The following is a 26,237-nucleotide window of genomic DNA, read 5'->3' as shown; positions in this document are numbered from 1 at the left end:
AGGGGAATGTGTTAAGTGGGTGAGGGGAAGAGATTTGAGGGGGAAGGGGAAAAGTTACCCGAATTTGGAGAAGTCGATGTTCATGCCATCGGGTTAGAGCTATACCTAGACGGAATATAAGGTGTTGCTCCTCCAAGCTCGGTGGCCTCATCGTAGCAGAGGAGGAGGTCACGGACCATGGGAATGGGGATTAGAATTGAAATGGTTGGCCGCCAGGAAATCCTGCTATTTGCAAATGAATGATTCAGACCACCCTTTTCTGTCACTACCTTTTGCAATTTGGAACATTTTCTCGTGATTTACTCCTTCAAAAGTCCTTATGTCGTATGGAACACCTTTAGAGTAAACTTTTGTCTCTAGACAACTGAACTAAAACTCTTGAAATAAAAATCATCCCAATATGTAATTTCCAAACACATTTTATGCAGGAAAAAGCAGAAGTCCATTAAGTCTGTACTATACGAGGCTCCACACGCAAGGAGCTCGAATCCGGAGCGCGCCGCTCACCGCCGCACATGCGCACTCGGTCCAGCAGCCGCGGCACCTCTCCCTGCAGATCGGTGACAGTTGGGATATTTTTTTCTCTTCGCCTCCTCCTCCGTTGGTAGCTGCTGTCAAAACAGCATAGTTTCTTGCCGGTTGTCGCTAAAGTATCGCGGCGATCGAACGAACTCCAAGGTGAATAGGGCCTGATGTTGCCTGAATCCAGACCTTCTCACCTCCACGCCGAGGCCTAGGCGGTGGCGGCAGCTAAGTGACGGCGTGAGTGCGGCTCGCTGGACACCAAGCGAAGGTGGCGGTTATGTTTTGAACTTGCTTTGAAGTATCGGTGACATTCCCCTCACGGAGCCGTTTGGAGGAGGGAAGAACGGAACTGGCGTGGATAGAGTTGTGGCCCCGGAGCCCCCGGGCGGCCTGGCACCGCCGCCCGATACAATTACCTTGCCCGTGGCTTAACCCCCGTGCCCGTCAGTTTGTTTTCGACGGGTTGTTGGAATTTAGAGGTAAATGTTCGTGAATTCTAGCCGAGAGCATAGCTTTCGATACTATCGGGCAATGCTACCAACTGGTGTAACCGGTTCTCGTGTATATATGTGTTTCTATCTCTACGATTTTGTTTTAGAAACATAAAAGGTTAAGGAGGGAGGTGCCAATCTCAACATCCTAATGGTTTTAATTGAGTAAGTTGAGGAGATAGAGAACGGGCTCCAATGACAAGATATTATTAAAGGAGAGAGAGTTAAAGGCAGGCAAACCATGTAGGTGGTGGTGATAAATACTTTATCTAGAGAGTTTTTATACTTTGGAGTGTGGGTGTCAGAAAGGACCTTGGATTCAGACTCTCATCTTCTTGGTATAGCATTGTTAGAGGAAAACTTTTATAGCACGAGAGTGCCACGATTCAAATAGTTTTCAAAGGGCCAACACAGGAACCGTGGGACGGATGACCATCGACGATGATAAACATATACTTCTGTACTATTTTCCTTTTGAGTTCTCTATCTGCTAAGTTTACTTATTTCTCTTTCATATCTTCACCCTGGATACAACTTAACCCTATTCCTCGCTGACCTAGTCAAGATGCCAGTTACTTGATGTGAGTAAATTTGGATTGTTATAATAATTGAGAAGTATAGCACAGAAACAGGCCATTCAGCCCATCTACTTCATACTGAAACCATTTAAATTGCCTACTCCTGTTGACCTGTGCACTGAGACCATAGCCCTCCATATTGCTACTATCCATGTACCTATCCAAACTTCTAACCATTGAAATTGAGTTTGCATGCACCACTTATGCTGGCAGCTCATTCCACACTCTCACAACCCTCTGTGTGAAGAAGCTTCCCCTCATGTCCCCTTAAACTTCTCATCTTACACTCTTAAGCCATGACCTCTGGTTGTAGTCCCACCCAACCTCAATAGAAAAAGCCTGCTTGCATTTACCCTATCAATACCCCTCATAATTTTGTATATCTCTATCAAATCTCCTTTCAATCTTCTACATTCTAAGCAATACAGTCCTAAGCTATTCAATCTTTCCTTGTAACTCAGGTCCTCCGGAACCAACCACATCCTTGTTTTCAAATCCTTGTAATTGCAAAGACTAATTTTCTCAGGTTTTGTTATCCTTAAGGGTGCCCAAACCTGCTGGTTCAGGATTGTTAATTATATCTGTTAAATGGAACAGAGACTTGTATGCAAATTCAGCAGGACAGGTAAAGAGGCAAAATAAATAATCTTCTTCATTCATTGGGATATAGAATTCAGTAGAAGGGATGTTACATTATAAATATGAGGCATTAATTAGGCCACAGCAGGTGTACTGTGTGATGGTCTGGTTGCTATCTGTAAGAAAAATGTGATTGTACTGTAGGGCTGCCAATTGGAGTTTGGATAGAGCAGATTTTTTTTTCTTTTGGGTGGGGAAGGCAGGGCAGAGATGTGATTTAGAGCACAAATAGTGTTAATTTTTTTCCCCATAAAGGAGGCATCAATAAAGAGAGGGCATAAATCTAAGATTCAGGAGAGCAGATATAGGGGAGATTTCATTTTTTTTTAAGGAATAAGTGGCTGAAATCTGGAATGCACTGTCTGAGTGTAGTAGAGCAGATGCTCATAAAATTTAAAATGAGTATTTGAAACACCATGGATTGGATGGCCCTAAGACAAATGCTGGACCGCCAACATGGAAATGGTGGCCAGTGAAACCTTTTCCCTGTTATAGAATGCAATGAACGTACCTTGAATTACTGAGATTTAGAGCTCTGAATTTCCTTGCCCAGGTACTGTGCTTCATTCTCAGATGCTTATTAAAAATTCTGCTAGTTAAAAATTCTACCAGAGGAGCGTGGTGGAAGAGGGGAACTGGTTGGGTATATAGTCAAGAAAGAAATAGAGTCTTGAGACTTTCCTGAAAGGAGATGGAAGTATATCAGGACTGGATGTCCATGGTGAAAATGAGTCAGTCAGGGCCAAGCAATGGAAAGTTGTTGAAGTGATAGAGGAGATGAAAGGAGAAATCAAGAGATAAGAGAAAAGGGACAAGGGTGCAATTTATCAGAAGTTGCAGAATTTAGGATTCATGCCATTGATTTTCTCAATTACTCAGGTGGAAGATGAGGTTTAACTTTACCTTGGCACCACCTCCCCATTCCCATAGAAGCATTCCTTGGCCTCCCACTGCCAGGTGAGGCTGAATACAAACTAGAGGAACAGCACCTCATAGCATGAAGCTCCACTCCAGAAGCAAATAAAACTGGAACATTTAACTACTATATCATTTACTGTGGTGCCACCTGTAAGAAAACTTAAACTGAGGCTTCCAGATGCCTCTTGGGTGAATGTAAAAGATCCCATGATACCATTCAAACTGAGAGCAATGGAATTGTTCCTGGAACCATAATGAATAGTTTCCCGCAGTGAGCATCTGTCAAAAACTAATTATCATCTTGCTGTTTTGAGACCATCCTGTATGTCAGTTGACTGCTGTATATCTTATCACAAAGTGATCATTTTAAATGAAGTAGCAATAATTGAATTTATAAGTTCTAATCTTTTACTTAGAAAAGACAATTTTACCCCTCAATTTAAAGGTGTGTTTTTAAGTTTCTTTAATTTCAGAAATTACAATATTTGTATGAACGCTTGTGTGTAATAATGAATTTTACCCAAAGTTCAATTGAGACCATGGCAGAATGTTTGTTGTTTGTTATTATATTTTCTAAGCTGCTTGACTGTATTCAATTCTTTTTGTAAATATCAATAAATTGTCATTGAAGAAGCACAGATTAGCGTTCTAAATCTGAGCTGGCTTCGCTTTACAAATAATCATTTTTACATGCAATGTGTTATTTTTGGTTTTTGACACTTAGCATCAAGCAGAAATGGAAATGTGAACAGATTGCACAAAGCAGAACTTGAAACTAGAATTGAGTTAGTGGGTTTATTTATTACTTTGGGATAATAAGTTTACAGCTTTACTCCTTAAAATTGTTATAAAATTTTTACATATTTAAATACTATCATGCAATTTGTTTGCATTCTATTTGAGATTGCCGATGATTATAAGTGGAGTGTTTTTGCTTAGCTTTGCCCATTTTTGAGATTCTGTTGATGAGCATGGAACAAATTCACATTGGCACCATTCTGTTACCTTGCCTGAAACTACATAAACAACTATAAGGCATAAAAATGTCTCAATCAATTTACGCAAATGTTTATGCTCCACCTATGCCTCCTTATGCTTTTCCATATCAATCACTGTAAAACTCTGCACACCTTACAGTTGTCCAGCCTTACTTTAAATGCAACATAGAAAGTGCTGGAGGAACTCTGCAGGTCATATAGCAAGCATTTCTGGAGAAAAATGGGCGATCAGTGGTTTGGGTTGAGATCAGTCTCTGTACTGTTTGCTTCATCCTCTTCTTCATGTTTCACATTATTACTTTTTTTTGGGAGAGGAGTTTCTCCTGGATTCCTTATTTGATTTCAGCTTATTGCCTTGGATTTTGATTTTTTTTCCAGCAAATGGAAGCCTTTTCTCTTTATTGATTCTAAACCTTCCTTAATGCTATAAAGACTCATTTAGGTTACTCGTCACCCTTTTCTCAAGGGAACTGATGAAGTGTCAGTTAATCCTTAGTATTGTCCTTCAAAATCATCACCATAGCTTCTCGATTCCCTTAACATCTTCCTTATAATATGTATCAGAACTGTAAGCAGTACTTGTGGTGTGGTCAAATGAAATGTTGACACAGATTATCAGAATTTTTCAACTTTTCAATGATGCCCTTCAAAAACTAAGGTTGCTTACCTGATGGCTTTGCTAACTTGAAGCATAACTTAGTGATCAATATACTTGGTACGTAAGGTGGTTGTATTTCTCTAATTTATTTAGACTTTTACCTTTCAAGTAATGTGACATATAGTTGCAAGAAAAAGTTTATGAACCCTTTTTAATTACCTGGTTTTCTGCATTAATTATAAAATGTGGTCAAATCTTTATCCAAGTCATAATAGTAGACAAACACAAACTACCTAAACTAATAACACACAAACAATTGTACTTCTCATCAAAAATGAGTAAACCATTTAAACAATCAGAGTCCAGGTCTCAAAAGGTATGTGGACCTCTGAGGTAATGCCTTCTACAAAAGTTGTTTGGAATCAGGTGTTCCAATCAATGAAAGCTGAAGGAGGTGAAAAAGAACTCAAAGGAAACACAAAAGACCTGCAGAAATCTCTACAGCTTGCTAAGATCTCTGTTCGTGTGTCCACCATAAAAAATAACACTAAGAAGGGTGTTCATGGAAGGACACTGTGGAGGAAACCAATGCTCTCCAAAAAAAAAAATTGCTGCACATTTCAAGTTTGCAAAAGACCACCTGGATGTTCCACAATGCTTCTGGGACAATGTTCTGGACAGATGAGTCAAAAGTTGAACTTCTTGGCAGAAATGCACACTACTTTGTTAGGATGAAAAAGGGCACTGCGCACCAACACCAAAAACTCATCCCAGCCGTGAGGCATGGTGTAAAGAGCATCATGGAACAGTTTTATATGGTCTAAAATTTCTCCTTGCCACTGTGCAAGTCTGGTCAGAAGCTACAAGAAACATTTGGTTAACGTTATTGCTGCTAAACGAGGATCTATCAGGCTTCGCATACTTTTTCCAGCCTGGCCTGTGAATGATTAAATAATGTGTTCAATAAAAACATGAAAAGTACGATTGTTTGTGTGTTCTTAATTCCAACAGATTGTATTTGGCTACTGTTGTGACTTAGATGACGATCAGACCACATATTATGAGTAATTAATGCAGAAAAGCAGGTAATTATAAAGAATTCACAAACTTTTTCTTGCAACTGTAACTATTCTTCCAATAAAAGCACATTATCTTGTATTTATGTATTTCTTGAATTTGACTCTTTGAATTATTAATAATGATAAAATTAGCATTCTAAAACTAAACTAGCTTCACCTTACGACTAACCATTTCTATATGCAACTTCGTATGTTTATTTTTTGTCACTTAGCTCAAACTTAGCATCAAACCAAAAATGGAGATTCTTGTGGTATTTATTTATGTATTTGTACTTTCCTCCAGAAATGCTTGCTGTATGACCTGCTGAGTTCCTCTAGCACTTTGTTGCGTTTAAGAAAAAGCTAGACAATTATAAGGTGGGCAAAAAGTTTTAGTGATATATATGGAAAACCAGGAGACATAGATGGAGCATAAATATTGTATATTTTTGTATTTGTTGCATATAATAACTTATCAATACCCAATCTAGAAATTGTATACTTGATTTGAGTCTAAATCACTATTGTAAATTATTAACAGTGCACAGCTGTTTTCCATAAACCTTTATTGCTATTTCTCTGCTTTCTTGAAGCCCAGTGAACAGTCTATTTTACTTCTTTTCCCTTGACTGCTTTTTCTGTATTTATTAGAGTATTATGAGGAAACCTATCAAAGGTCTTTTGGAAAATTTAGATAACTTAGATTTACTGATTTACCACAGATTATGTTCTGTGTTACCTCTTCAAAAATTCTGTATGATTGGTCAAGTAAGACATTCCCTTCAGAAATCCTTCCTAACCATTCATTATTATACCTTTATTTATTTATAAATATTAAATTCTCTTAAATATGGATGGATGATATTTTCCCTAATGCTCATTTTTAAGATGCCTGTTCCATAATTTCCTTGAAGATTCTGTTCTGTGAAGTAAAGATATACTTGTATGTTATTTGTCAATATTCTGAAATGTTTGTTTTATATATGTGTAATCATCTTTTTTTGACTCTATCTCTTCCCAAGATCCATTTGATGTATTCTACACAAATCTGTATCCCTTACTGGTTCTATTCTCATCTCAATAATTTTCTTGTATTGCTAATTAATTTCAGTATGCTTTGAAATTTAATTATAGAGTTCTTCTTGCCTTCCTAATTGATTATCTTCCTTATTGCAAAGACATGCAGGTTATTGGTTAGTTGGCTATAATGTTGCCCTAGTTTGTAGATGAATAGTAAAACCTGGAGGGTATTAATAGGAGACTGGGATTATTGTAGTGGGTTCTTAATGGTAGAGTTGGTGGGCCAAAGTGCGAGTTTCTATGCTGTCTGTCTCTAAGTCTATGGTTGCCAATATTGTTGCTTATTCCAAAGTTTTATCCTCAATTCTTCAAAACTAGCTTTACTCTGATCTACTGAACTGATTTGCATAATTTTTGTATTAATATTAACTTCATATTATAAGCAGAGTTACATAACTTGCTGAATTTTTGTTATATGGCTCATTTTAATACTATATCAAATCATAATTTCTTCCTTGTTGATCTTTACACATACTGACAAGGAATTTTGAGCATTTTGTAGTAACTTCAATGAAGTTCTCAAATTTTTTGTGTCTTCTTTATGTGAAGCAAACAGTCGGAGTTTTATTCTTTAATTTTTGGCTGATATATGCAACATACAACATTTTATTTGCCAAACCAATTTTTTCTTGGGTTTTTGTTTTGTGAACTCCTTCAGTAATCCAGTACAGTCAATCTGGGAAAAGTATTAGACTGCTGTTTGGCAGGGAGTTTTAGGATTTGGAACCCACAACATTGAAATGGATGTATTTCAATGTCAGGATAATGTACCCATTTTAAGTTGAATCATTTGCTAGTTATGTTATTATACATCTTCCCTTTTGCATTTTTTTTATTAGAATAGTCTTGATGAGTATTTGCAGTACACTTCACAAATAGTGTACACTGCAGCTCTGAAGATCGTGAGGTGTCAATTGAGCAGACTGCTTTTTCCTGGATAATGTTCGCCTTCCTGAGTATTGTTATTATCGCATTATGTTAGATATTATCACAATCCATATCTCTTGACTTGCGAAGAGTGAAATATTTGTCTGAATCTGTTGAGATTATAGTGACTTCCAGCATATTGATGGTGAGATATTTTGTGAAGTACATGTTTAACTAGAGTCTTTGTGTCATAGTTACAGTCCTAATCAACAAGCTTCAAAACCTGGGCCTCTGTGCCTCTCTCTGCAACTGGATCCTTGACTTCCTCATGTGTCAGTCTGTGCAGATCAATAGTATCATCTCCTCCTCACTGATAATTATCAAAGGCTCAAGATGTGTGCTTAGCCCTTTCTTCTACTTTCTCTACACTCATGACTGTGTGGCTGGCCACAGCTTAAGTGCTGTCTATAAATTTGTCACTGACACCCCTGTAGGCAAAATTTCAGATGGTAAAGAGGAGGCATACAGAATTGCGATAGATCAACTGATTAGTGTCACGGCAACAATTTGAATGTCATCAAGACAAAGGAATTGATTGTGGACTTCAGAAAGGGTAAGTCAGGAGAAGATATACCCGTCCTCATCGAGAGGTCAGCAGTGGAAAGGGTGAGCAGCTTCAAGTTCCTGGTTATTAACATCTTAGAAAATTTATCTTGGACCCAACACATTGATGCTGTCATGAAGAAGGCTCGCCAGTACATATACTTCATTCAGTTCAAGGAGATTTGGTATATCACCAATGGCCCTAGCGCTGGTTATCTACAGATAAACTGTGGAGAGCAATTTGACTGATTTTTACCACCACCTGGTATGGAAGCACCACTGCACATTATTGAAAGAGGCTGTAGAGGGCTGTTGACTTGACTAGCTTCATAATGGGTACAATCCTCCCCACTATTGAGGACATCTTCAGAAGTTAGTGGTTGAAAAAGACAGTATTTATCATTAAAGACCTTCATCACTCAGAACATGTCCTCGTTTTATTACTGCCATCAGCAGGAGTTACAGGAGCCTGAAGACTCACAGTCAACATTAGCTAATTCACCTTCGCCATCAGATTTCTGAACAGTTCATGAACCAGTGAACACTATTTCACTATTGCTCTTTTACATTATTGATTTATTGTACAGAGTAATTTTTATATCTTGCTGTTGCTATAGAACAACAAATTTCATGACACACATCAGTGATAATGAACACTTAATTTTGATTATGTTTCATATAGCACAGAAATAGGGCCTTTGGCCTACCATCCTATCAGGGTACCTATACCCTAACAGCATTTACACAGCTGTGGTGACTAACTCTAATCAATGCCTGTCTTTCCAAGTGAAGGTACATGTGTCCTTCGTTTTTCAAACGTTCGCTTTACAACACCTTGCTGTTACAAAAGACCTACATTAGTTACCTCTTTTCGCTAACAGAAGGTGTTTTTACTGTCACGAAAAAAGACAGCGGGCACCAAGCAGCCAAGCTCCTCCCCCGGAACTGCATTCTAGCCAGCATTGCTTAAATACGTGCCTGTGAGCATCTGTGCTTTATGTCGATTTATTTTGTGCATCTGTTAGCAAGTTGAGTTCTAAGGTATCGGAAAAGCCTAAAAGAGCATGTAATGGTGTTACACTTAGTGTAAAACTAGACATAATTAAGCGTTTCGATCGTGGTGAACAAAGTAAGGACACAGTGAGTTTGGCTAAGGAGGCTGGGTTTGTGGAAGTTGACGAAGATGATGTTGAAGAGGTTTTGGCATCCCATGACTAAGAACTGACAGATGAAGAGCTGATGAAGAGGAAAGGATAACAATTGAAATCGAACGCAGGAGTGAACGGCCCGAAAGTGAAGTCGTCCAGGAACTGAACGTGAAGCACTTGTGTGAGATTTTTGCTGCGATTGACAATGCTGCAATGATTGCAGAAAAGTATGACTTTAATCTTGAAAGGGTACATAGGTTTAGTGCATAATTTGCAGGATGGTTTGAGTGCTTACAAAGAACTGTATGATAGAAAAATGCGCGAGGCTAAGCAGTCAAGCATACTGTCGTTTTTCAAGCCTTCCACATCAGCCACAGCAGACAACGAACCTCGACCTTCGACATCGAGGCAGGCCAACATAGAAGAAAGTGACCTCCCTGCCTTGATGGAAATAGATGACGATGAGATGACGCCCCAGTCTCCCACCAACCCAACCTCCAATGACTCAGTCTAACACACCATCATCAGTGTGCTCGCTGTCTTCCCGATTCCAGTAAGTGAAACTACACTGTACGTACATTATTTCTACTTTGTATAGGCTGTGTATTTTTATGTGTTATTTGGTATGATTTGGCAGCTTCATAGCTTAGAGGTTACTGGAAAGAGTGCTTCTGCCGAGAGCGCTTGTGCTGAGTGTTTTTGCCACGAGTGCTGCCGAGAGCGTTTGCGTGAGATTTTCGCTACGGTGGACAATGCTGCAATGATTGCAGAAAAGTATTCCTACTTTATATAGGTTGTGTATTTATCAGATCATTCCTGCTTTTACTATATATTACTATTATTTTAGGTTTTATGTGTTAATTGGCATGATTTGGTAGGTCAGTTTTTGGTTCTGTGAGCACTCACAAATTTTTCCTATATAAATAAATGGAAATTGCTTCTTCACTTTACGACATTCCGGCTTACAAACCATTTCATAGGAACGCTCTACTTTCGAATAGCGGGGGAAACCTGTACATCCTGTCGCATAGAATTGTTTTCTAATAGTTTGCCTATCACTGACGTAAGCCTTGCTGGCCTCTAGTTACCTACCTTATTCTTACTGCTCTTTTAAAGGAATAATGGTTATTTTCTCCAGTCACCTGGTGTTAATGAAAATGCAGCAATGCCCATTAGGGATCTGGCAATCCTCTTCCTTGCCTCCCATAGCAGTCGCAGCTCATCACAAATAGGCTTGTGTAGTTTTCCCATCTTTGTGTGCCCAAGACATCTAGCACCACATCCTTCCTATTAACATGGTCCAGCACAACATTATCCCTTGCCTGAACTCTCCCTCTACCATATTCCCAATAAATACATATGAAAAATATTAATTTCTGCTATTATTCGTATCCCCCGGCTCCATGCACAATTTGCTCCTGTGGTCATTAAGTAGGGCCACTTTATCGCAGGTTACTCTCTTCTTAATATACTGGTACAGTATCCAGGAGATTCACCTTAATCTTGCCTGCTGTTGATGTTTCCTGGCCCCTTATAGCCCTCCCAATTTCCTTTTAAAAATATTATCCTTAACAAGACTGGATAAGGGGCTCGAGCAATGACAGATCCAGTAAGATGGTAGCACTTTTGGATGCAGTAGCCTCTCCAGGGCCAACCAAAGGTGTTTTTCATAAACAAAAAAATCTGCAGATGCTGGAAATCCGAGCAACACATACAAAATACTGGAGGAGCTCAGCAAGCCAGGCAGCATCAATTGGGGGGGAAGTACAGTCGATGTTTTGGCATTGGAGTCTGTACACGAAAGCTGTGTGCAGTTGAACAACAAGTCATTGTCTTGGTCATTTCTATTGCCTTCGCAAAACCCTGTTGGACATTGGTAATGCAAAATACTGCAAGTCAGTTTCCTTTGTGTATTGGTGAGACGGACAATGGGGGAGCTGTGTGGTCTCAGTTGTAGTGAAGACTACCCTTCAAGTTGCAGGCTTGCTTGCTGCATCAGTCCAGGAAGAGACACGGCGGAGGTGGTACAACCCAGTATCCATGCTGGGTTGAGGGCCGAACCCTCCCATCGGTGTTGCTCTCCAGTGTTTGCTCAGCGAAAGACAAACTGAATTGCATGCTTGCGTATGTTTGTCTGTGGTCTGCTGAGAGCTGCTTGTTTTTGCTGATAGCACCCATGTACAATCAATTTACAGGCTATGTCACCCAAGGACTTGGGCTATATTTTTATATGACTGTATGTTTACTGCCATCTTATATGTACTATGTGCTTTGTTTGACTGCTGGTGTTGTGTTGTGCACCTTGACCCTGGAAGCACACTGTTTCGTTTGCCTGTATTCCTATATGGCTGAATGATAATTAAACTTGAATGTGAACAGATGGCACTTAACATGGACAACGGCAAAGTATTGCATTTTTTGTCATTTAAACCAGGGTTTGTTAAGAGGGCCTTTGATGTGCTTGCCTTAATCAACCAGGGCACTGAATGCCAAAGCTAGGATGTCATAGTACAGCTGTCCAATATGTTGGTGATTGAATTTGGAGTATTGTCTACCATTCTGGTTACCTAACTACAGGAAGGATGATGTTAAGCTGGAAAGGATGCAGAAAAGACTTGAATGAATATTGCTGGGACTGACTGGCTTGAGTTATAAGAAGAGTCTTTATCAGTTGGAGCTTCTTTCCCTGGAATGTAGCAGCTGAGGGGTGACTTTACAGTATATGAAATTGTGAAGGGATAGATAAATCTACTGAATTGAATGAATCATAGCTGCTGAGTAATAGGGAATGAAATGACACCTGTATTTCAATTCCCCCTTCTCTTTTACCTATATGCCCATGAGAAGTGAAGCTTTAATATCCTGAAAAGTTGAGTTAGCAGCCCTGCCCTCCTTTCAACCACATTTCAATGATTATAGTAATATCATATTTTCATATGCCAATTAATGCTCTTAAGTTCATCAACCTTTCCTATCAAGCTCTTCACATTTAAAATAAATACAGTTTAAGCAATCTGCCTTATCGTGCCCCCTTTTACTGTGGTAAATTAGTTCAAAGCATAAATTCTAAGGGATGGTCACATTTAAAATAAATACAGTTTAAGCAATCTGCCTTATCATGCCCCCTTTTACTGTGGAAAATTAGTTCAAAGCATAAATTCTAAGGGATGGTGGTTAAGAGTTAAATTCTTTCTTATTGGAGATATCCATTCCCTGATTCCTTTTGGTCTAATTGGTACTCAACATTTATTTCCACATTCGAGAATGGTGTTTCTTATTGGTGCATGCAGCACAGGCTTCTTTATTTTATAAAGAGCTGCAGATGGCACTGAACATTGCATAATTATTGGCAGCTATTCCTATTTCTGAAAGGGACCTGGAGCTGAAAATAATTGGACCTACAGTACATTATTGCTCCTGAAGAGTTATTGCAGCAATGCTATTGTGCTGTGATCATTCATTCCCAGATACACAGCCATCTTCCTTGTATGAATTATGACTCAAGCATTGTATTTGCCTTCTCTGCTTTTCCTTGGAATGGTGTTTGGAGGCTGTTGATATGAGTAGAGAAATGGCAGATGGAATTTAATATGGGCAGTTGCGAGGTTTTGGTTTTTTTTCAGGTTGAACGTAAGAGGAACATACGCAGTAAATGGCTGGATCCTTAAGAGCATTGAAGTATGGAGGGATTTTGGGACCAAGGCCATTGTTCACTGAAAGTAGCGCCATAAGCAGATAGGATGGTAAAGAAGGCATATTATGAGAGTCTGGAAGTCATGTTGCAGCTGTATAAAACTTATGAAGTATTGTGTTTAGTTCTGGTCACCAAATGACTGTAAAGATGTGGGGCTGTGGAGAGGGTGCAGAGGGTGTTCACCAGGATGTCCCTTGGATTAGAGAATATTAGCTATGAGGAGAGGCTGGTCAGAATTGAATTGTTTTCTCCAAAGTATTAGAGGCTGAGGGGAGACCTGAGAGAAGAAGCATATGATAGATAGTCTCTTTCACAGAATACCAGAAGACAAAATTTTCAGGTGAAAGGGGGACATTTAAGGGAGATGTGTGTAACACATATTTTATGCACACAGTAATAGGTACTTGGAAAGCTCTGCCAGAGCTGGTGGTGGGGAAGCAGACAAATGGTGGTGTTTAATACACATTTAGGCAGACACATAAACATTAATGAACTGGAGGTTCAAGAATCATGAATTGTAAACGTAGATGGGATTACATGGTTCATGTATAGTATTCGTCTATGTCCTAGGCATCAGCCATAGTGTAATGTATCAAAGTTCAGTGAGAGTATGAAGCTAGGAGATAAAACTTAAGAAGTATACATGGAGTTGTATCCTCATGCAGTGAGGAGCATACATGGAGTCAGCTAGGAGCATGGATAAGTTCGTGGGCATGAACCTGTTATGTTAATATCTATAGGAGGGAAAAGGCTGTTTGTAAATACCAGGGAGAAAGTTCTTGAGAATTTACAGATCACTGGCACTTTGAAAACATTAATCCAAAAGTTTAAAATTTACTTCAGTTGTAAGCAGGTAGCTGATGATCAGAAGCTAGTGGTCATTTACTAATGTTTCTGCTTTGTAAATTATAAGATATAAAATTAAGAAATGGAAGAGCAGTTTGCTCAAATAGTTTGTCTATCTTGTGCCAAGTGAGGAAATTATGAGTTACTATTTAGTCAGAAATGAGAAAGTGAGGAAACAAATTTTAACTTGCAAGAGAAGTTCGAGAGGAATAGACAGCAAAAAGGGAATATTGTAGCGATGTGCTACACACAGGGCTGAAATAACGACATGCAGTCGGTAAGTCGTTTGGAGACTAGTTTATTCAAACCGAAACTAGTTTATTCTTCAGGCCGAACGGCATTTGGAGGAACTCGAACAGGCCGAACGGGGTGATAAGTGATGTTTTGGGGATGTCTTCAGGGTGCACCGGGATTTGATGGTATCCCCGGACAAGGTCTACTTCGGAAAATATTCTTGCCCCGTGCAGGTTTGCTGCAAAGTCCTGTATGTGCGGCATGGGGTAGTGGTCTGGAGTTGTAGCCTCGTTCAGTCTGCAGTAGTCACCGCATGATCTCCAGCCCCCGGCTGCTTTGGGCACCATGTGCAGGGGGGAGGCCCATGGGCTGTCAGACCTCCGTACGATCCCCAATTCCTCCATCCTCTTGAACTCCTCCTTCATTGGGACCTTTGGCCTCTCATGGCGAGAGTGGGGTGCCCGCCTGCTTCACCTGGACGGTTTGGGAGACAGACTGCCGTCAGCATTGATGAACGAGATGCTGGCCCTGGCTGACGGACACAAGCCCTGCCTCATGTTCGAGCAAGCATTCCTAGAGCAACTGCCTAAGGACATACATCTGCTGCTGGCTGACGCAGATTTCAGCGACCCCCGGAAGGTGGTGGCCTGGGCAGAAGTGCTGTGGTAAGCCAAGAGGGAGAGCGTGGCATCCGTCGGTCAGGTTACCAGGCCACGGTCCCAACAGCAGACCAGACCAGGCCCGGCAGGGGGGCACACACAACACAGAGGCAGGAGTGAGGAGGCCAGCGAACAGTGGTGTTTCTACCACCAGCAGTGGGGCACAAAAGCCCGCCGTTGTCACCTGCCCTGCAAGGGCCAGGGCCAGCTGCCGCTAATGACTATGGCGGCTGGCCACCAGGACAGTCTCTTGTACGTCTGGGACAAACAGTCGGGACGCCGCTTCTTGGTCGACACCGGAGTGGAGATCAGCGTCTTGCCCCCGACGGGGTATGACACCCGCAATAGGAAGCTGGGACCCACCCTGAGGGCCACAAATGGCAGCATGATATGGACCTACGGCACCCGCACAGTGCAGCTGCAGTGGGGGGAGGGATAAAGTAGAGAGCTAGGAAGTGATAAGTTGGAGGGAAATGGGCTAGGGGGAAGGTGGAGAATTATGGGAAATAAAAGAGAAAGAAAGGTAGGGCTGGGGGGAGATTATAGTGAGGGGGAAAAAGAGAGAGAAAGAGAATCAGACTGAAATAATAGATAGGGATGGGGGTAGGGGGGGCAGGGGTATCAACAGAGGTCTGTGAGTTGGATGTTCATGCCGGCAGGTAGGAGGCTACCCAGGCAGGAGATAAGGTATTGCTCCATCGACCTGCGCGCAGCCTCATCTTGACGGTAGAGGAGACCATGGACAGACATGTCGGAGCGGGAGTGGTCTGTGGAATTGAAGTGTGTGGCCACAGGGAGATCCCGCCACTGCTGGAGGACTGAGCGCCGGTGTTCGGCGAAACGGTCTCCCAGCCTGCGACGGAACAATGTTGTTTAATGTTAATGATATTTAATACAAAAGTTATAAGGCTATGCCTCTATTAAATAAGGCAAAAGAGGGACTGCGTGCAGAGTACTGCATACAAATTGGTCTTATTTAAAGAAAGTGTGCCAGTGCACTAGTGGCAATCCAAATAAGGTTTAATAGACTAATACCTAGAGTGGGTGGATTGTATTATGAGGAGAAATTGGACAGACTGATGGCCTAATTCTGCTCCTGTGTCTTGCGGGTAAATGGGAATGCAGAAATGTATTACAGTCAGAGCAACAATAAAATATGGAGGAGCAAGCTTGAGTGGCCGAGTATCATATTGGTGATCCTAATTTGTATATGAAAAGTAATCTAAAAATGTCCTGCTTATACTTGCTAGAATGTATAAGATTAATCTGAGACTCAGTTCTGAAAGCAATTTACAGCGTATATACTCAGTTCATGCCCTCAGTTTGAAGAGTCAAGAACAGAGTAACATTAAGTTCAAATTCAAGTTTAGTTATCATTCAACCATACACAAAAATATAACCAAACAAAGCAGTGTGTCTCTGGGACCAAGGTGCAAAACCCAGTACCAACAGTCACACATATCACATATAATTATAATAGCAGTTACTCTGTTACGGTAACAAAAAAAATGTAGCCCAAGTATCTGAGTGTATGGCCTGTAGATTGATGGTGTTTGGGATGATTGTCCCAGAGGCATGTTCCTGCAAAAACAAGTGTGCAGCAGTCCCTCATCATGCATTAGCGTAGCAGCGGAAAAACTCACCCAGCTTGTCTTCAACCAAGTGAACACAAGAAACAATACCGACAGGTGGGGCTGGAGTCAGCCCCAATCCACCCTGGATGCCCACCATGCCACACAACCTCCAGAGTCTCCTCCCCTGGGTGGCTGCAGCAAACATTCCCTGCAGCAGTAACCGAGGCCAGGCAGCTCCCCCTCCATCAGTCTTTCTAGTGAACCGGACTTGCAGTGTTCTACATTACCAATGTCCAACAGGGTCTTGTGATCACAAGAAAAATGTCCAAAACAGTCATTTGCACCATTTGTTGAACCATGCATCACACCTAACACCTTCCTGCTTGAGTTGTTGTTGCAGGCATTACCAGGGTACACAAAAAGTCCAGCTCCACCACTATCAAGCAACACTCTTATGGAGACCTGCAGAAGTACTTGACGTCCTTAATATCCAGCAGTACTTGATGTTCTTAATATCCAGTAGTTTACGATCTTGAATCATAAAAAAGATGCAGGATGAACAATTGCACCTTTGTTTAGACCCATAGAGGCTGCTGAGACCAAGCACGCCACCAACTTTCCGGATGTTGTTTTAGTATAAAGGTTTAGTCATGTAGCACTGAGACACGGAGAAATTTCTTCATGGAAATTTTGAGGCAATCCAGTGCTGGAATCAATAAACTTTTGGATACCTTGGGAATTAAGGAATACGAGGACTGATTAGCAAACTGAATTGAAGCATGGCTTTATATCATTGCTGGGAAAGGTTCAAGGTATCCTGGTCTCTTGCAATCTGATGTTCTAATTTTGTACTGAAAATACACTTTGGAATTATTACAGAGTTCTAGGATTTTTGATTCAGTGATGATAAGGTTTTGGCAGCTTGTTTTCTAATCTAAATGAATGATTTTCTCATGTCCTTAATCATTTTGCTTGAAATACACTCCTGTCATAGTGCACCAGCGGTGGGAAGAATTAATATTCAAGATGATGATATCTTTTGGACTTCTCAAGAGTGACTTTGTGCTTTTTAAAAGTGGAATGGAATATATTTCACTTATCACCCTTGCTCCACACCATAATGTCTTTCAGTCTATCAATCTAAAAAGACTTTAAACTTAGAAGTGAAAATGTATTATTAACCAATTACAGCATCCAATTCCACTGTTTCTGAAAGCATATAGCACACACATTGAAAACTTAAAACAATAGCTATTTATTTAAGAACATTCTTTTCACCAGGATTGTTTCATTGGTTACAACTAGCTTCATATAAATCTGTAAGAAAGGAAAAGAAGAAAACAGAAATATTTATAATACATGTGCCACTTTATACTAATTTTAATCTGCTCAAGATACCAAAGGAGAGATTGTGCTTGTTCAGATGCTTGTGATTCATCAAGGGTTTTAGCAAGCAGATTATCCCTTCTGGCATTTTGAGCAGATTAAAATTAGTGTAAACCTATATTTGAATTAAGAGTACTTTTACTTTATTATTTTCTGGTTTTAGTTCACATGTGAAATTTGTGGCAGTATTGTAGAAGTTTTATATGATTTAATAGAAAAAGTGCTTTATTCATTCAACAAATTAATATTTAATGAAATAAACTTTAAAATACATATTTTATATGTTAACATGATTTTAAAAAGTACAACCTAACTATTTCTTACAAATCTCCAGGCTAGAATTGCCAGATTGGCTGAATGAGCTTTCCATTTCTATGTTAGGATTCCAGAGTTGGATTCCCAATGGAATGCTGAGAGGAATCTCAGCACACTTGAACTCCACTATTGTCTTTGTATGATTGTAAGCAAATAATCGCTGAGATTTGTCACTGAGCTCATTCTGGATTTACTTTGTTGTGCTAGGTTATGTCAAGAAAACAACCTCTCCCTCAATGTCGCAGAACCAAAGGAGCTGGTTGTGGATTACAGGAGGAATGGAGACAGGCTAGCCCCTATTGACATTAATGGATCTAGGGTTGAGAGGGTGAACAGCTTTAAGTTCCTCAGTAAAAACATCACCAAGGATCTCACGTGGTCTGTACATACTGGTTCTTTCATCTCAGACAGTTGAAGAAGTTTGGTATGGGCTGCCAAATCCTAAGAACTTTCTGTAGGGGCATAATTGAGAGCATCCTAACTGGCTGCAACACTGCATGGTATGGGAACTGTACCTCCTTTAATTGCATGACTCCGCAGAGTGGTGCGGACAGCCCACACATTTGTAGATGTGAACTTTCCATTATACAGGACATTTACAAAGACGGGTGTATAAAAAGGGCCTGAAGGATCATTGGGGACCCAAGTCATCCCTAACTACAAACTGTTCCAACTGCTACCAAACGGTACCACAGCATAAAAACCAGGACCAATAGGCACCAGGACAGCATCTTCCACCAAGCCATCAGACTGCTTAATTCATGCTGATACAAATATATTTTTCTGTTATATCGACTAACCTGTTGTACATACTATTTATTATAAATTACTATAAATTGCAACATTGCATATTTAGAGACGTAATGTAAAGATTTTTACTTATGTATACAAAACATAGAAAACCTACAGCACAATACAGGCCCTTCGGCCTGCAAGGTTGTGCCGAACATGTCCCTACCCTAGAAATTACTAGGATTACCTATAGCCCTCTATTTTTCTAAGCTCCATGTACTTCTCCAAAAGTCTCCTAAAAGATCCTATCATATCCGCCTCCACCACCTTTGCCGGCAGCCCATTCCACGCACTCACCACTCTGAGTAAAAAAAACTTACCCCTGACATCTCCTCTGTACCTACTCCCCAGCACCTTAAACCTGTGTCCTCCTGTGGCAACCATTTCAGCCTGGGAAAAAGCCTCTGACTATCCACACGATCAATGCCTCTCATCATCTTATACACCTCTATCAGGTCACCCCTCATCCTCCTTCACTCCAAGGAGAAAAGGCTGAGTTCACTCAACCTATCCTCGTAAGGCCAATCCAGGCAACATCCTTGTAAATCTCCTCTGCATCCTTTCTATGGCTTCCACATCCTTCGTGTAGTGAGGCGACCAGAACTGAGCACAGTACTCCAAGTGAGGTCTGACCAGGGTCCTATATAGCTGCAACATTACCTCTCAGCTCCTAAATTAAATTCCACGATTGGTGAAGGCCAATACACCATACGCCTTCTTAAACACAGAGTCAACCTGCGCAGCTGCTTTGAGCGTCCAGTGGACTCAGACCCCAAGATCCCTCTGATCCTCCACACTGCCAAGAGTCTTACCATTAATAGTATATTCTGACATTATATTTGACCTACCAAAATGAACCACTTCACACTTATCTGGGTTGAACTCCATCTGCCACTTCTCAGCCCAGTTTTGCATCCTATCAGTGTCCCGCTGTAACCTCTGACAGCCTGCCACACTATCCACAACACCCCCAACCTTTGTGTCATCAGCAAGCTTACTAAAACATCCCTCCACTTCCTCATCCAGGTCATTTATAAAAATCACAAAGAGTAAGGGTTCCAGAACAGATCCCTCAGGCACTCCACTGCTGACCGACCTCCATGCAGAATATGACCTATCTACAACCACTCCTTGCCTTCTGTGGGCAAGCCAGTTCTGGATCCACAAAGCAATGTCCCCTTGGATCCCATGCCTCCTTACTTTCTCAATAAGCCTTGCATGGGGTACCTTATCAAATGCCTTGCTGAAATCCATATACACTACATCTACTGCTCTTCCTTCATCAATATGTTTAGTCACATCCTCAAAAAATTTGATCAGGCTCGTATGGCAAGACCTGCCTTTGACAAAGCCATGCTGACTATTCCTAATCATATTATGCATCTCCAAATATTCATAAATCCTGCCTTTCAGGATCTTCTCCATCAACTTACCAACCACTGAGGTAAGACTCACTGGTCTATAATTTCCTGGGCTATCTCTACTCCCTTTCTTGAATAAAGGAACAACATTTGCAACCCTCCAATCTAATGGAACCTCTCTCATCCCTACTGATGATGCAAAGTTCGTCGCCAGAGGCTCAGCAATCTCCTCCCTCGCCTCCCACAGTAACCTGAGGTACATCTCATCCAGGCTCGGCGACTTATCCAACTTGATGCTTTCCAAAAGCTCCAGCACATCCTCTTTCTCAATATCTACATGTTCAAGCTTTTCAATCTGCTGCAAGTCATCACTATTATCACCAAGAGCTTTTTCCATAGCGAATACTGAAGTAAATTATTCATTAAGTACCTCTGCTATTTCAATAGACAATAGGTGCACAAGTAGACCATTCAGCCCTTCAAGCCTGCACCGCCATTCTGAGATCATGGCTGATCATCTACTATCAATACCCAGTTCCTGCCTTGTCCCCATATCCCTTGATTCCCCTATCCATAAGATACCTATCTAGCTCCTTCTTGAAAGCATCCAGAGAATTGGCCTCCACTGCCTTCCGAGGCTGTGCATTCCAGACCCCCACAACTCTCTGGGAGAAGAAGTTTTTCCTTAACTCTGTCCTAAATGACCTACCCCTTATTCTCAAACCATGCCCTCTGGTAACAGAGGTTCCTCCGGTTCCATACACACTTTCCCACTGTCACATTTGATAGGTCCTATTCTTTCACGTCTTATCCTTCTGCTCTTTACATACTTGTAGAATGCCTTGGGGTTTTCCTTAATCCTGCTCACCAAGGCTTCTCATGGCCCCTTCTAGCTCTCCTAATTTCCTTAAGCTCCTTCCTGTTAGCCCTGTAATCTTCTAGATCTCTAACATTACCTAGCTCTCTGAACCTTTTGTTAGCTTTTCTTTTATCCCAAAAGATGTAAATAATCAATTCAATTCAGGACTTAAGGTGGCAGTTAGAAGAGATGAAATATTTCAGATTGAAGAAAATGGACTGAAAAGAATAGCATTGACCTTGAGCTGCCAAAATATGTTGCTCTTCCAAAATAATGCTGTGTGGAGAATTGGAGAATAAAGAAACAGTAAAGTTACAATCATAGACGTGGATATTGAATTCGTATATACTTTTGATACCTTGAAAGAATAAGTTATTGATAATGTTGCGAAGTTTTTCTTGTAACAGTAAGGAACCTCTAGAGAGAAACACACATACTTAGTTGTGCTATTATATATGAAGTTGCACTTGCGTATATGGAAAATGTTAGAGCGATAGAAGGGCTGGCGAAATTAAAAGACAGAAATACACCCAGAAACATTCGGATTGGCTGTGTAGTTGAGGTTGTAGAGGTGGAACTGTTCCAGGAGGCTGGTGGAGTTCATAAATTTCATGTGGTTTGCTAGACACTAAGTCCTGAGAAATGAGAATACAACCAAGGGAACTTCTCTAACTCATTGCTTTAAGGCAGATTTCCACAGTGTGGTGGGTGTTGGGGGTGTGGGGGTTGAAGGGGTGAAAAGGAACTTTGATTGTAAGTTATAATAATTAAAGTTAAATTTCTTTTTGAATGGAGCAGATTGCAATTGCAAAGCTTTGGAGCTACACTGGTATTCCTGGGAAAAAGAGTAGTTTGAGTGGCCAGAAAACATACATTGAGCTGTTGCGTGATTTTAAAACAATATTTTTGAAAGGAAAAGTATGAGAGAGACTACATAGTTCAGATTATGCTTGATAGGTTGCATTGATTAGAGAAGCCAGAGCAGTTGTGTGCATGGTATCTATAATGAGAATTCTTGAGTTAGTCAGTTTATCCCCAGGTTGGGATAAAAGTAGAAATGATGTAATGGAGTTGGTTAAGTACCAGGTATTGTATTTTGGGAAACCAAGTAAGGACAGGATTCGCATAGTAAATGGTTAGGCGCTAGGGAATGTTATAGACCTCTGAGTACAGGTACATGGTTCCCTAAAAGTGATAAAGCATGTAGACAAGGTAGTGAATCGTGTTTTTGGAATGGTAACCTTCATTACTCAAGGCACTTGAGTATAGAAGCTAGGATGTTAAGTTGCAGTTGTGAGACTGAACTTGGAGTATTGTGTTCAGCTTGGATGCCCTGCTATAGGAAAGATGCCATTAAACTGGAAAGAGTGGAGAAAAGGTTTACAAGGGTATTGCCATGACTTGTGGTACTGAGTTACAAAGAGGTTGAGCAGTTTGGAAACTTTATCATTGGAATGTAACAGAATAAGTAATGATTTTATAGAGGTATGGAAAATTATGATGGGTATAGGTAGAGTGAATGCAAGCAGGCTTTTTCCACTGAGGCTAGGGGAGAAAAAAACCAGAGGACATGGGTTAAGGGTGAAGGGGAAAAAGTTTAAAGGGAACATTGTTGAGGGGGGGGTTCTTCACACAGAGAGTGGTGGGAGTGTGGAATGAGCTGCCAGATGAAGTGGTAAATGCAGGCTCACTTTTAACATTTAAGAAAAACTTGGACAGGTACATGGATGAGCAGTATATGGAGGGATATGGTCCAGGTGTAGTTCAGTGGGACTAGGCAGAAAAATGGTTCAGCACTGCTAAGAAGGGCCGAAGGGCCTGTTTCTGTGCTATAATGTTCTATGGTTGGCGAATCAAAAACTGGAAGAGATAGGTTTAAGGTGAGAAGGGAAAGATTTACGGTAATAAGAATCTGAAAGAAAACCTTTGAGTGTGGTCAATATATGGAATCAGGTGTTTGAGAAAGTTGTTAAACTAGTACGTATATCAAACATCGAACACATTTAAAAGGTGCATGGACAGGGTTAAGAGGTTTAGTGGGAATATGCCAAATGTGTCAAAATAGGACAAATTTCCAAAATACCAAATTGCTATCATGTTGTAGGTTACATCTTCTGTATTCTGATTTTAAAAACTTTTTTGCAGGCATTCTAAAGCTGATTTTCCATTTATTTGGGTTTAGTAAAATTCTATAAATTGTATCTTTTTCCTCTCTTGTCACTTCGTTGCTGAATTATATTAAATCTCACAGTGACTTGCATTTTACAATCTTTGTTCTGGTATAAAATCTTTAAAATCCTCATCCTTTGAACTATCTTTTTGCCTTATCCCTCTGTCACAAGAAACTTCTTGTAACACTGTATTTCCCCTTGAACTCTGCTCCCTTTGAATCTTGGTTTCTTAATCATATTTGGGCTAATGTTCAACTGACCACATTAAATTCTTCTTTCTGAAACATTGTCATTTATATTTTTTCATTTAATATCTTGTTTCAAATGCACATTTTTGGTTAATTCTCTGATAACTTTTTTGGTGTAAATGTCAGTTTTCTCTTTGATTTTGATTCATCTTTAAGAAAATTGGTTATGTAATAGTCCATAAACTTTACATATTTTTGAATGTTTTTCTGCTTGATTTTTCACTTCTTCTGAAAATACCACTTCCTTTTTCATATCTGACATCTGGAATGTGGAAGTGGTAAGCCGAGATAGAATCTAGTGATGACTGAATAAGCGATCAGGCAAATTGTAAAGCTGAGCAATTTTCCCTTCCCAAGGGGAAATGTATTGCCATCAGCAAATTACGTTGACAACAAAATACTAATTTCCCTCAAAAGATCCCTCATGGATAATAAATCCTCGTTTTGATGAGAACAAGTATCAATGGGGTGATATTTGGTATTACATGGCTTGAAGTGAAGAGTAGTTGGATTATTTGGGGATTCAACAGAGGCAACATCTGGATGTGACTGAGAAGACTGGTTTGGGAAACTACTCGGTCATTTAATGCTGGGAATTCAAATTGGTTCATTAGCTGTATAAATTTTCAATATATCTAATTCTGTAATTGAGCAGTTTATATTTTTGAAGGTCAACCTATCATTCTTTAAATAGAAATTAACAGCATAATTACATAATTTTTGAGCTTCTGTTATTTTCATGCAATTCAGAGACATATCAGGATTTTTAATAGATATTTGTAATAAATAAGAGCGATCAAGGTACAATCCAGTATTTCAGATTTTCTGACTTTCTCGCAGTCTTAAAATCAAAAATCTGGAAATCCATAAGCCTGAAATAATAATTAAGAATGCTGGAAATACTCAATGGATCAGGCAGCATTTGTGGAAAGAGAAAAAGTATTAACATTTCAATGCTGATATTTCTCATTAGAACAGAGAAAGGAAGAAAACAAGTTAGTTTTAAGTTACAGATAAGGTGATGGTGTAGGGGGGCATTGCTCTGGATAGTACAAAGTAAATACATGTGACATAATATGGTTGATGGTTCACTGTGGGATGTTAGAGAAAACAACCAAATATATAATTCAGTGATATGGAGGTCGGAGCTGAGGGTAGCATCTGGCAGATTAGACTATCAGTAAAGAGAAAAACAGTTATTTTATGGAAGCTTGAGGGGTAGAGATAGGGAAACGCAAGCAGGTTTTTTCTACTGAGTTGGGTGGGAATACAACCAGAGGTCGGGGGTGAAGGATGAAAGGTGAAAAGTTTAAGTTTAGCATGGAATAGGTGGGCTGAAGGGCCTGTTTCTGTGCTGTACATGTCTATGACTCTAAACCAGCCTCATCTTCTCTGCATGTTGGAGCCTTCTAAACTCAATGTCATATTAAGTAATTTCAGTTAACTTGCTTTGTCTATAACAGATCTGGCTGGTTTTGCTGAAGTTTATACAACTTGAAGATTAACAGTTTTTCTTTCTCAGTTTGCGAGGTGGCAATTTCATTTTGGGATTTATGATCGACTTCTGTGTGTTCTAATAACTAGACTAGAGGTTCTCAATGGCAGCCAAAATGCACTTTTTCTGCTTGAGTGACCGGAGGCCAAGAGTCACTATGGATGTTGCATTTTTCAAGGGGGTGCTTTAAGGACATCCTTGAATCTTTTCCTCTGTTTGCTGGGCTTTTACTTCCCATGAAGGAGCTTGTTTCAGGAATCTGGTATCAAACGTGGGAATGAGGTGACCTGTCAAACAGAACCAACCAAGTGCAGTTCACCAGGATGTTGCCTGGGATGTAGCATTTGGAGGAAAGACTCAAGAAGCAGGGGTTGTTTTTCTTAGAGCAGGAGGAGTTAAAATGGGATACGATTGAGCCATATCAAATTATGAGGGGTATAGATATTCCTTTATCAGAGGTGAATAGAAGTAAATGACATAAATTTAGGATAAGGGTAAAGAGATTATTAGGGATCTGAGGGGAGCTTTTCTCAGTGGTGAGTACTTGGAATGTACTGCCAGAGACAGTGGTGTAAGTAGTCACTGAATGGGGTAGCAGTCTGAACTGGTACATTGGCCTGCTGCTCTTGTTTCTTAAATTTTTTATGAAATTCTTTTGCAAAATATTTTTATTTTTCTTGTTTTATTCTTTCTTGTAACAACTTTTCATTGCTAATTCTGTTAGCTTGCCACATTTGTTTAGCTCTTATTTATATATCCCATCTTGATCACATACATTGCTTCTCGAATACGAGATCTGCAGATGCTGGAAGTCCAGAGTAATACATACAAAGTGCTGGAGGAACTCAGCAGGTCATGCAGCATCTACGGAGAAAAATAAAAAGTTTAGCAATAATGTGTCTTGGGCCGAGACACTGCATCAGGACTGGAAAGGAAGGGAAAAGAAGCTAGAATACCTATCACTCCACGAGATTCCACATCCAGCATGTCATTCTCCACAACTTCCATCATCTTCAACAGGTCCTACCACTAAACACGTCATTTCCTCCCTCCCACTCACTGCTTTCCATAGGGACCATTCTCTCTGTGACTCCCTTTTC

General features: G+C 40.2%; 1 protein-coding gene across 2 annotated transcripts in view; it reads left to right on the top strand.

Annotated features, from left to right (window-relative positions):
- Nucleotides 1-521: 521 nt before the first annotated feature.
- fam135a (family with sequence similarity 135 member A) overlaps nucleotides 522-26,237 on the top strand; it is a 121,471-nt gene continuing 95,755 nt past the window's right edge. For both annotated transcript variants that reach the window (XM_073056496.1, XM_073056495.1), the window contains exon 1: nucleotides 522-1,004. The gene's annotated coding sequence lies outside the window, so the exon portion shown is untranslated. The remainder of the gene's footprint in view (nucleotides 1,005-26,237) is intronic.

This window comes from Hemitrygon akajei, chromosome 9 (genome assembly GCF_048418815.1).
Source record: "Hemitrygon akajei chromosome 9, sHemAka1.3, whole genome shotgun sequence".
Lineage (NCBI taxonomy): Eukaryota > Metazoa > Chordata > Chondrichthyes > Myliobatiformes > Dasyatidae > Hemitrygon > Hemitrygon akajei.
The sequence above is the reverse complement of the archived record's forward strand: the minus strand, read 5'-3'. Positions and strand labels throughout refer to the sequence as shown.